This window comes from Euphorbia lathyris, chromosome 10 (assembly GCF_963576675.1).
Source record: "Euphorbia lathyris chromosome 10, ddEupLath1.1, whole genome shotgun sequence".
Lineage (NCBI taxonomy): Eukaryota > Viridiplantae > Streptophyta > Magnoliopsida > Malpighiales > Euphorbiaceae > Euphorbia > Euphorbia lathyris.
This window is the reverse complement of record NC_088919.1, coordinates 46,754,731-46,765,983: the sequence shown is the minus strand read 5'-3', so window position 1 is coordinate 46,765,983 and position 11,253 is coordinate 46,754,731. Positions and strand designations below refer to the sequence as shown.

The following is an 11,253-nucleotide window of genomic DNA, read 5'->3' as shown; positions in this document are numbered from 1 at the left end:
ACGCCTTTCATTACCACAAGTGCGCCAGAGATGACCTTCATGGAATCTTCTTTGATAACAACAGTGAAACCCTTTTTGCTCAAGACTCCGACTGAAATAAGATTCTTCGTCAAGCTCGGCACGTATCTAACATCTGTCAAAGTTCTGGTTGCACCATCATGATTCCTCAACTGAATTGAACCAATTCCAGCTGTCTTACAAGGACTGTCATTTGCTGTGTGAACAACTCCACCATCTATTTCCTTGAAATCAAAGAACCACTCTCGATTAGGACACATATGGTGGCTACAACCTGAGTCTAGAATCCATGCTTGCAACCCACTTGATGATGTCATGGTAGCCAATGAAAAATCTGAGTTATCATCATACTCGGCAACATTTGAATCTGCAACAGCCTTCCCTTTACCAGATTTGTTCTTCAGCTTAGGGCAATCTTTCTTCCAGTGCCCTTTCTCTCGGTAAAAGGCACATTCATCTTTGCCAACTTTAGATTTTGACCTCTCCTTCTTGCCTTTACTCTTCTTATAGGAACGGCCTCTCATGACTAGTGCTTCTGCTGCACCACTGCTACTTTCTTTCTTATCTTTCTTTCTTAATTCATAGCTATACAATGCAGCACACACTTCCTTAAGAGACACCTCAGCTTTTCCATGAAGTAAAGTCGTTTCAAGAAATTCAAACTCCTCAGGAAGCGACCCCAACAACATCAATGCCAAATCTTCATCTCCAAAAGTCACGTCCAAGTTCATCAAGTCGGCAACAAGCTTATTGAAACTCGTGATATGGTCATTCATCGTCGTACCAGGAACATATGAGAACCTAAACAACCTTTTCTTCATATGAAGCTTATTTTGACTGCTTTTCCTTAAGAACTTGTCCTCCAATGCCTTCCACAAAACACTTGCAGAAGTTTCCTTACTGAATGCATATTTTTGCTCTCTAGAAAGGCATGATCGAATTGTACCACACGCCAAACGGTTTATTGTTTTCCAATCCTTCTCATCAACATCTTCTGGTTTCTCTCCTTCAAGGGCAATATCTAGACCTTGTTGAAACAAGGCATCCAAAACTTCGCTTTGCCAAATGCCAAAATGACCAGTACCATCAAAGATCTCCACAGCAATTCTGCTGTTTGACACGCCTATTCTTGACAGAATAGATGTCTTTACCGATGTGGGACCCTGTGATGTTTCATCAGTCGCCATCTCAGCTCAAATTGAAAAATCACCAATAATAACTTGCCTTAAATAACTGCACTAGAAAAATTCCCATGCCACTGGTGGAGTCACAAACGGTCTCACTTAAGTACCAGCTTTCTTAGGCGATTATTGCCCTTTTGACAGAATTTTCCTAAGCACTCAAGACAAAATATTATCTAAGATTTTTCCAAATGAGTGTTTTAAACACTACCTTTCAATTTGCTAAATTGTCAATGAAACCAAAAAAAAAAACTTTTCTGATGTGCCGACCGTTCAGTCTAGCTGCGGCGCACAGAGCATACTAAGTTTTTAAAACCAATGAAACCCCGAGAAAAGAAACTTTTCTGATGTGCCGACCGATCAGTCTAACTGCGGTGCACAGAGCATACTAAGTTTCTAAACCAAGGCTCTGATACCAATTGTTGCGGAAACGACTAGAAAATTGAAAGCTAAAGCATAAAACAAATAGAGAAAACACCGGAATTTAACGAGGTTCGGCCAATATTGCCTACGTCCCCGGACACTACTAAATATTATTGCAAATTAGCAATTACAATAGAGAAAGGAGGAGAAAACAACAAAGCCTTAGAAATTAGAGAAGACTTGTTGTGGGGTGACTTAAACCTAAAACCCAAGCCCAAATATATAGCCTTCCAAACTCCCTCAAAAAGCATAACTTTCCAATGTGGGACTTTTGAACAACTAAAATACAACTTCTCCTCTTCTTCCTTTAGACTAACAATGTGAGCTTCTTAAAAGAGAGCCACTTTTCTACAATGCTCCTGCTACTATAACAGAGCCCATGGCAAGAATGGTAGCCGCTTGCGAAAACAAATGAAAAACCTATTTCAGATGTAGCCAAAATTATGAAATTACAAATAAAATAAAATTCTATAAGATAATAGTCATGCCATTTGTTTACGGAAGAAAACGAACTGATAAGGAACCATCAGCCACGGTATTGTGTCACTATAATAACATCGACGCCGGCTACATAAGCAAAGGATTAGGCAACAGAGGAAATAAACCCAAATTCAACTAAAGAAAAAGGAGAGAGCATCAAAAGAGAGAGAAAAAAGATAGAGAACATGTTAGAGTTTCCAATTATTATGTGTTTGTATATCTGATCCTATCTTCATGTGTTCATAAGACTTTTCATTTGGTTACGTGCACAATGCTTGTTATTATGTCATTACTATACATATGAAACTAGGGAAGTGAAAGTTAGCCATAAACCCATTTAAAAAAGATAGAAGTATGGATTTGGTTAAGGTGGTATTTTGATGACATTGGTGCTTATGGTTTGGGCAATGTATATGCAAGAATCATTAATGTGTACATATTTTTAAATTTAGCTAATTTTTTTTTTGCATTTGTGTCGGCTTTTATGGATATTTAACATGCTTTAAAAAAATATAAACACTTTTTTTAATTTGTGTCGCCTTTTATAAACACTTAATAATGCTTTTAATTTTTGTCAGAATTTTAAATACTTTAACATATATGGAAAAAAATATCAGTATTTTTTAAAAGTTAAGACCAGGTTAGAATTTGCATTATTAAAAAGTCTCTCAATATTTATTATTTTAATTTGAATTTTTTTTTGTTTCATATTTAAAAATTCAACATGATTTTTTGTTTATGTCATCTTTTATAATCAATTAATGACGCTTTTAATTTTGTGTCAGCATTTTTAAAAATTTAACTACATATTAAAAAAAACATCAATAGTTTTGTTATAATGAAAGACGGTTTGGATTTTGTATTCTTGGTTTTTTCAATTTGAAGATACTTTTTATTTTTGTTCCAATATTTAAAATTCGCCACTTTTTTATTATTATGCAAGTCTTTAATTTGCATCAACATTCTCTGTGTTGTAACCGTTTTTTTCTTCTTCTTGATCTCACATTCTTTTTAATTTCCCTTTTCTATTTTGGGATATATATTCACAAATTGTTACATTGAAAAATTATATGAAAATATAATTTTGTGCAAAAAATAGTTAATTTGAAAGCTTCACATCCCAAATGATCTTATCCTGAAAAATCCTTCCATACCTTTATCCATCTATAATTACCATCATTCCAAACTAGAGTTATCATTAACAATCTCTACCAGGTTTAGAGTTTTCGATTTTAGTGTTTTTGAACCATATTTTCATTGGAAACGGATCAACACTCAAAACTAATGGCTATGCAATGAACCCCGTCATGTTTCATTCAAATTCCGACGTTTATGCTTTCAAATTCGCAATTTATTGTTATTTTTGAATTAATTTGCATTTTCCTTTCCTAATTAGAATTCTTATTTCATATTGTTTTATGATTCAATTTAGTATTTTGGTATTTAATATTTTTCCTTTGCCTGTTTGTTTCTTTTTTTTTTATTTCTGACTTTAGTGTTTTAACTATTTAAAGTTTGTTTTCATTGTAAGGGAGAAACTTATTCAAACACTTCGAATCTCTTCCATCTCATCTCAAGAAATCACTGTAAAACAAAGCATTCCATTGAGTTTCTTAACATTACATCTATGTTGCACAAACACGAAAACAGGGAAACTGGGAAACATTATTTCTAAAACATAACCTCCGTAAAATAGATTTCAAACGGACACCAAAAGAAGAAACGCTGCTAAAGAGGAGTGCCCGTGCAACATAGCATTACATATATAACCACAATAATTATATAGGACTTGAAAACATAAACCTCTACAAAATTCCAAATCTGAATTTGTGAAAACATGAAATATTATACGATAACCAAGCAATGGTCCGCAATCAAGCAATTGGTCCGGGAACACATGTCATCTCATGATTGGTCCGGGACAGTGTAGAAAGTCTCCGAGTAGTCGGTCTCTTCATTCTCATCATCTTGATCCCTTGAAATCTCCTGCGCAACAATAGAGTGGTCACTCTTTCCAGTCTTATTATGTTGCTCCTTCAATTTGGCAAGTTCTTCAGCAACTTCTTTCATTGTGGGCCTTTCATCCCCAATCATACTCATGCAATTGTTTGCAAGATTTGCAAACACTTGAATCTCTTCCATCTCATCATCAGAATTCACAACAAAACAAAGCATTTCATACACTCTATTATCTTCCAACGCGGACCGAAAGTACTGAATTGTATTCTTTCCGCCCCATCTCGCCACAGAGTTAGGCTTCGCCCCTGTTAAAAGCTCGACAAGAACAACTCCGAAGCTATAAACATCGCTCTTTTCTGTTAAGATACCCGTAGTAAAATACTCTGGATCCATGTAGCCCAAAGTCCCTCGTATTTGTGAAGCCATAATTTTATGATCCGGGGGAATTATCACCGAAGCTCCAAAATCCCCAACCTTTGCAGTGTACTGATCATCAAGGAGTATATTTGCTGGCTTGACATCTCCATGAATTACCGACGGATCTGCGAGGGAATGTAAATATTCAAATGCAAGTGCAGCTTCTGCAGCAATTCTCAAGCAATTTTCCCAATTTTTCACTATCCGAATAGATGTTTGATGATGAAGATAATGGTCTAGACTTCCATTTGAAATGAATTCGTAAACTAGCAACGGAATTTTGGTCTCCAAACATAATCCCAAAATCTTGACGACATTTTTGTGGTTAATTTGTGAAATAATCCAAATTTCATGTTGGAAATCTTCATTAATGAGTGTTTTATTGAAATCTTTAGGCTTCTTGATTGCTACTTGAGTACCATCTTTAAGTTTTCCTTTATAAACAGATCCAAAGCCACCTTCACCGAGGAAGTTACGTTTGTCGTAATTTTTTGTCGCCTTTGCTAGCTCATTGCCGCTAAAAATCCTCACTCTTTGGTGTTCCAATAATTTTCCCCCATTCCTTAAGAAATTTTTTTGTTTTCTTTCGCTTGTTCAACAATATTGTAATTAAGATACTAATAATCCCAACTAGCACGACCAGGATCACAACTGCAATAAATCGAAACAAAATAGAACATATCAGCATATATATATATAGATTGTGAAATATGGAGGTAGTTCCTTTTAAAACCTATCTCAAAATTGGAGGATTGCCTTGTACTTCTATATAAATAGTTTAATTATATTCGTGGTTCTCCAAGTATTACGAATGGAACACTAATGCTATAAAACATAATTTTTTTAATATGAATCAACTTTACATTTGATTTTGTATATAATCCAGTTACCCAGATTTTGGCAACTACAGTAATTGGAAAAGACACATGACCAAAAACCCAACTCAATCATTTTCAATCATATCACTTTTTTTTCGATTTCTCACGTTAACAGAACCTAACAATACTAAACTAGGTATTTCTTAATTATTTAATAATCAGATGAAAACAACGGGAGAATCTTATTAGTAGCGGATGAGTAAGTTTTGGTATTACCTATGAAAACTTCTATGAAGTGTGACAGTCGGCAGCCGACTTTTCCATCACCAGACTTTTCAAAAGAGCATTGACATGTATAATTCCCAATTGTGTTCCTGCAATGACCGTGGCACTGGTACTTGATCCGATCCTTGCACTCATCAATGTCTACAAAATATATATATATATAAGCATAGCTACTTAATTTGGGGATATATCTACACTTTTAAAAACGTTAGGGGAAAAAATTATGACCTTGGCATCCATTAATAAGATAGGGATTCCCAGCAAATCCTTGTTTGCACAAGCAACGATATCCTTTCCCATTTTTGGAGTAGACGCAATCTGTATTATCCTGACAAGCATATGTACCTGTATCCTTTGCTCTTTGGCATGTCTTTTCTTCAACCACCCATTCAATTACAGATTCTGCTTCCATATATTCTTCTGGATACCGCCTATCGGAGAGACTAAAATCAACAACTTTAAAACTCCTTTGATCGGACAAAAATGCAATTCCACACGGATTTATGCCCAAAACCTTTGAAGAAAATAATTCAATGTGGAAAGAGATTCTGGTAAGGAAGCTTGGCAACACCCAAAACCTGAGCAAGATTCGTTGTCTTCAAACTTTACATCTTTATAACATAGCGACAGACAACCCGTCCTAAAGTGTTGGTCTTTGTCTGTCAATACAGCTGTGGTATCACATCCAAAAACAGTGAGTTTGTTGTGTTCGTGGGAGAATCTGAAATTCTCTCCCAATGTTATGTTTTGCTCGACATACTGCGTTTGTGTTGTCCTGTTGTAACACTCGACAGCTGCATCGAGTTTTACAGAGATTAAGCCGTCGTCCATGGACATATTAACGATTGTAATGTTATCTCTGAGAATCAGTGTCGGAGGAGAAGTGGTGGAGTTACATTTTAGCAGGAAATCCGAGGTGCCGTTGTTGATGGCGCAATTGGGATCGTCGAGCCCAAAAGGGTAGAAGATGCTGATATCTCCACACTTTTCTCTACACCCGTCGAGAACATTTGGCGACGGTTTCATCGGTAATGCTATCGAAAACCACAACACTAATAAGTAGATGAGGAGAAGAGCTCTCATTTTTTGCATCTGAACCAACTATGGCTTCATCCTATTCCTTTCTGCTTTAATATGAAAAACTCAGTATGTAACTATCAACTAGGCACATGGGCAAATACAAATTTCCAAATTTTGGATTACCAACTATGGCTTCATCGAATTATGTAAATCTCTTATTATTCTGATTGTATGTTTAATTTCATGTTACAATTCTGATAGATTGATTCCATTCCAAAAAATATTGTACTCAATTATTCAATAAAACTAATTAAAAGTGTAATATACAGTATATTTTAATTATTGTACATGAAATGGTCCACTCCATAAGAAATGAATAGTATCAAGGATATGAACAAGGCCAAACACAAGGACAATAATTGTTTAAATTTATGCATAATAATAGTTTGGTTGTCTGGTTGTAACAGTCGACAACTGCATGGAGTTTTAAAGTAAATTTCAGGTTTCGTGCCAAAATCGTGTTATCTCATATATATATTCCATATGGTCATATATGATATAAATGCAAAAAACCATGAATTTGGTGTCAATCATGTCGTGTAAGTGAGGTTGTCTCTATAAATCGTGTTTTCGTGTCAGAAATTGTCACCTCTATTTTATAGAGATTAAGTTGTCGTCTATGGACATATTAACTATTGGAATGTTCTTTCCGAGAACCAATGTCGGAGGAGAAGTGGTGAAGTTACATTTTAGCAGGAAATCAGAGCTGTTGTTGATTGCGCAATTGGGATTGTCAAGCCCAAAAGGTAGAAGATGCTGATATTTTGACATTTTTTCTCCACATAGGCTAGGAACATTTGGCGACCGTTTTGTCGGTAATACTATTGAAAGCCACAACTAATAAGTAGGTGAGAAGAAGAGCTCTCATTTTTTGCATCTTATTCGACTACGTTTCATCCTATTCCTTTCTTAATTAATATGAAAAACTAAGGGTGTGACTATCAATGGGAATGAAAGACTGGGCCTATGGAAAAATACAAACATCGAAAGTTGGAAGAAAAAGGCGTTGAACCATCCTCTTAAGGGTGGTTTTTGGAGACTGAGTGCACCCGCGAGTCTCGTGTCTGCACCCGTGGTTGGGCAGAGCAGTGAAGAATCAGTGTCTCTTTTGTAAGGTTTGGGATCAGGTTCTCCATTTCGTTAATTTTAGTGTCCAAAGGAAAATCAGCTTATATCTTTTACCTACTAACAACAGCTAACACTAACAGCAAACAGTAAACAGTAAACAACAATAGATGAACCAAATATTCCCTTAAACCTTTTTTAGTAGCCAATCCCTAGTATGCGCTATGAATTATCATTGAGTTTTGTGGTTTCCTATCGTCATGGGAATAGATAACCTTACTCACCTTTGCGTTCTAAAAAATAGAGATGTTGGAAATGATAAATATCATTGGCTCAAAGAAAATTTTCCCCAATTTTTTATCCGCTTACTTATTTCCCACTAAATTTTACGTGGCATAATTATTTTATTTCAATCTTCTCTTAACCTTCTTTATTTTATATTTCAAAGTTAAAGTAGAATAATTATGTCACCTATTGTAAATTGAGTATATATGAGATATGTAAGGGGATAGGAAATGGGGGAACACCAGATTCTCTTCCCTATTCTTTGATCTTATATATGTTAATTTAAGGTTTTATGCTAAAAGATTTTTTTAGATGGTATCAGAATTTCTTAAATCTAAAGATTAAGGATTCAAATATTAGTAATTAATGTCATATTGTTAAAATTTCTAACATATGGTAGAGTGGATATACAACTTTCAGCATCATTTACAGTTACATGTAGGGGTGTTTAGAAATATAAATATTTCAACAAATGTAATATCTAAAGATTAAGATGTTTTGTTGGATTCCATTCCAAAGAATATATTAATCAGTATCTTATTATAGAATTTAAAATTTTAAGGCATTATATGTATGTTTGCATCTATGTTAAGAACTATGTTAAGGTTAAGGTTAAGGACTTATCGGTATTGTATGTTTGTAGAATTTAAGGTTGATATATATTAAGGTTAAGGACTATATAACATAAAAGTGATTTGATCGTAAAGAAATTATAAAATATTATTTTGATTTTGGGTAAGCAAATGTACTTTTTGTGAATATTTTTTTTCAAATGGCCCTTATTTCTTATTTCGCCTAGGGCCCGTCAAAAGATAAATGAAGGAAAATATCCTGAAACTTGAAGGCTTTTTCAATATTCATAAAGAGCAAAGATTACAACCTTATAAAGAAGAAAACTAAAAGGTGATGAATTTAGAATCTCTCTCATGTAATAGTTAACTAAAAAAATCTCTCTCATGTAATAGTTAGAAAATAAGTTCTGGAATGCTAAAAAACACATGGATCAAAATAAAAATTTAATGTTTAAATTCTTGAAAACTAAAATGATTTATATTGAAGAAAAAAACTAACTTAATAGAATTACTTGTAAAGTGGAATGAACGAGTATAAAAAAATTCGAAAGTTATATACCGAGTTTAATTCTCTTAGCCCCACATGTCAGTTGGTGGTACAAGATTTTGGCCAAAAAATGCGTCAATCTCTACGAGTGTCATGCATGCCTCTAATCTTAAGGCCCCAACACTTAATCATTGGGCAAGGTTCTGTGTGGTGATATAGCCCACTCCCTTCACTTCTTCAAACCAAACAACCTATATTTGCTAATTAATCCGTCGTGAGCATTAGTCACACATCATAATAAAATATGATATTTTATTTCCTCAATTATCAACATCCCTTTTATCAACTTTTTATTAAAAAAAAATGCTCCAATTGTAAGCAATTTTAAAATTGACACAAAGGACGCCTAAAATTATTACTTTATATATAATTTATTTTAATTATAAATATAATCATAAATGTTCATCAATAGTAAGCAAGTAAATCACTTTTTTATATGAAAAAAAGTTTGACTACTTTAGGCAAGGTTGCCAAAAACATGGCAACATTGCTTGAAAATTTTAAGCAACCTCATGTGGGTATCTCCTTCAAGGGTTCGAGTTCGGGTGAAGGGAGTCGGAGCAGGAACGAAGCACAAGTGTGCACACGACAAAAAAAAAAGGACAAAACACCCCCACACGGCGTGCCACCTATCCTACAGGCCGTGTGGAGTGGGTGCTGGTTCAAGAGGAGCTGCGGTGGGGCTTGGAAGGATGAGATTCGAGCTTTTTTGGCAGAAACTGACTCACACTCGTATGGAGTGACCAACACGTTGTGTGGCTTGTCCCACACGTTGTGTGGGGTGATTCCTAGTCCAAAAACGTGTCTTTTGATAAAGCTGTCGGTTTTGTGTCCTATTCCAGAAATTACTATTCTGTCAGTCATTTATTTACTGTTTTGTCATGTGGGTTTACTTTCCCAAATGCCATTTCGGCATCCTTTCCCAAACTATCCTTATCTCTCTTTAGTAAGTTATAACCCTAACTAGGTCTTTTAGTCTTTTATCTTTTAATTTGGGAGAGTTATATAAAGCCTCTTATTTGTAAGGATATGCAACTTTTAATCAATCAAATTTATATCTTCTTATTTGTGAAGTTTTGTTAAGATTTCAACCTTCAATAATGGAGAATTTATGATTTTTTACGGTTTAGTCCATAAAAATCGGGATTAACTCCTTCTAGTTTAGCTAGAGAATAACCTTCAATGTTGATTTATGATTAAAATCAACTCGTCTGAAACCGATCTGTATCATAACCACTCTTACTCCAACAGATGGCACTCGCTACAAAAAAAAAGGTTTTTACCGATGGATATTTTTCACTTTAGCGACGGTTTTAATTTCCTTTATATTTTTTTATCGACAGATTATATTACCGTTGCAAGAGTATTGTAATTGCCATTACATTACCGACGGTTTTTCTTAGGCGTCGAGATGAGGTTTTTTTAAGGAAGCTTTCTTAAATTCGGTTTAAACCACCTCTAGTATTGATTTTCAAACACTTCAAGATAAATCTACGGATAGAAATATCGTCAGTAATCTGTCAGTAATTCGTTTAATAATTTCACTGACAAAACATTTCTGCCGCTAAATTTTTTTAAGGTTAGTTCTCATACATTACAAACGAAACTAAATTCCTGATCAATGATGATTAAAAAAAAATGATTTTTTTGAGATTATAATGAGAATATATTGTTATTGGTAGCAAACAAATTATAACCATATATTGTCAATCAACAATCTATTTAAAAATCTATTTAAGAAGTACAATCAACAACTATGCGCTCAGCTTGACACTCTAATATTGTCAAAAATTGGAACTAAAATTGATAGCATGTCCTCATCCTCTACTGTTATTTCATCATCAAACTCAAAAGTAATACCCTACATGAGTGGAAGTCTTCCGTGAGCAAAAAGATAACCTAATAACTCATGTTGCTACAAAGCTCACAGATGCATCTTAAAAAATCCAAGACTTACATGTCGAGCAACAATGCAGCAGAATTGCTTCTTTTAAAGCAAGTAATCACAAACTGTAAAAACTTGCCTTACATACTTGCAACAAAAAGAATTGAGTTGTTAGAAATAATAGACAAAAAAAAAACAATTACATTTTTAAGGGTAGCTTTATTTGAATCAATCATTC

General features: G+C 34.3%; 1 pseudogene; it reads right to left on the bottom strand.

Moving 5' to 3' along the window:
• Positions 1–3,811: 3,811 nt before the first annotated feature.
• Positions 3,812–6,750, bottom strand: LOC136209599 (wall-associated receptor kinase 2-like; annotated as a pseudogene).
• Positions 6,751–11,253: the final 4,503 nt, after the last annotated feature.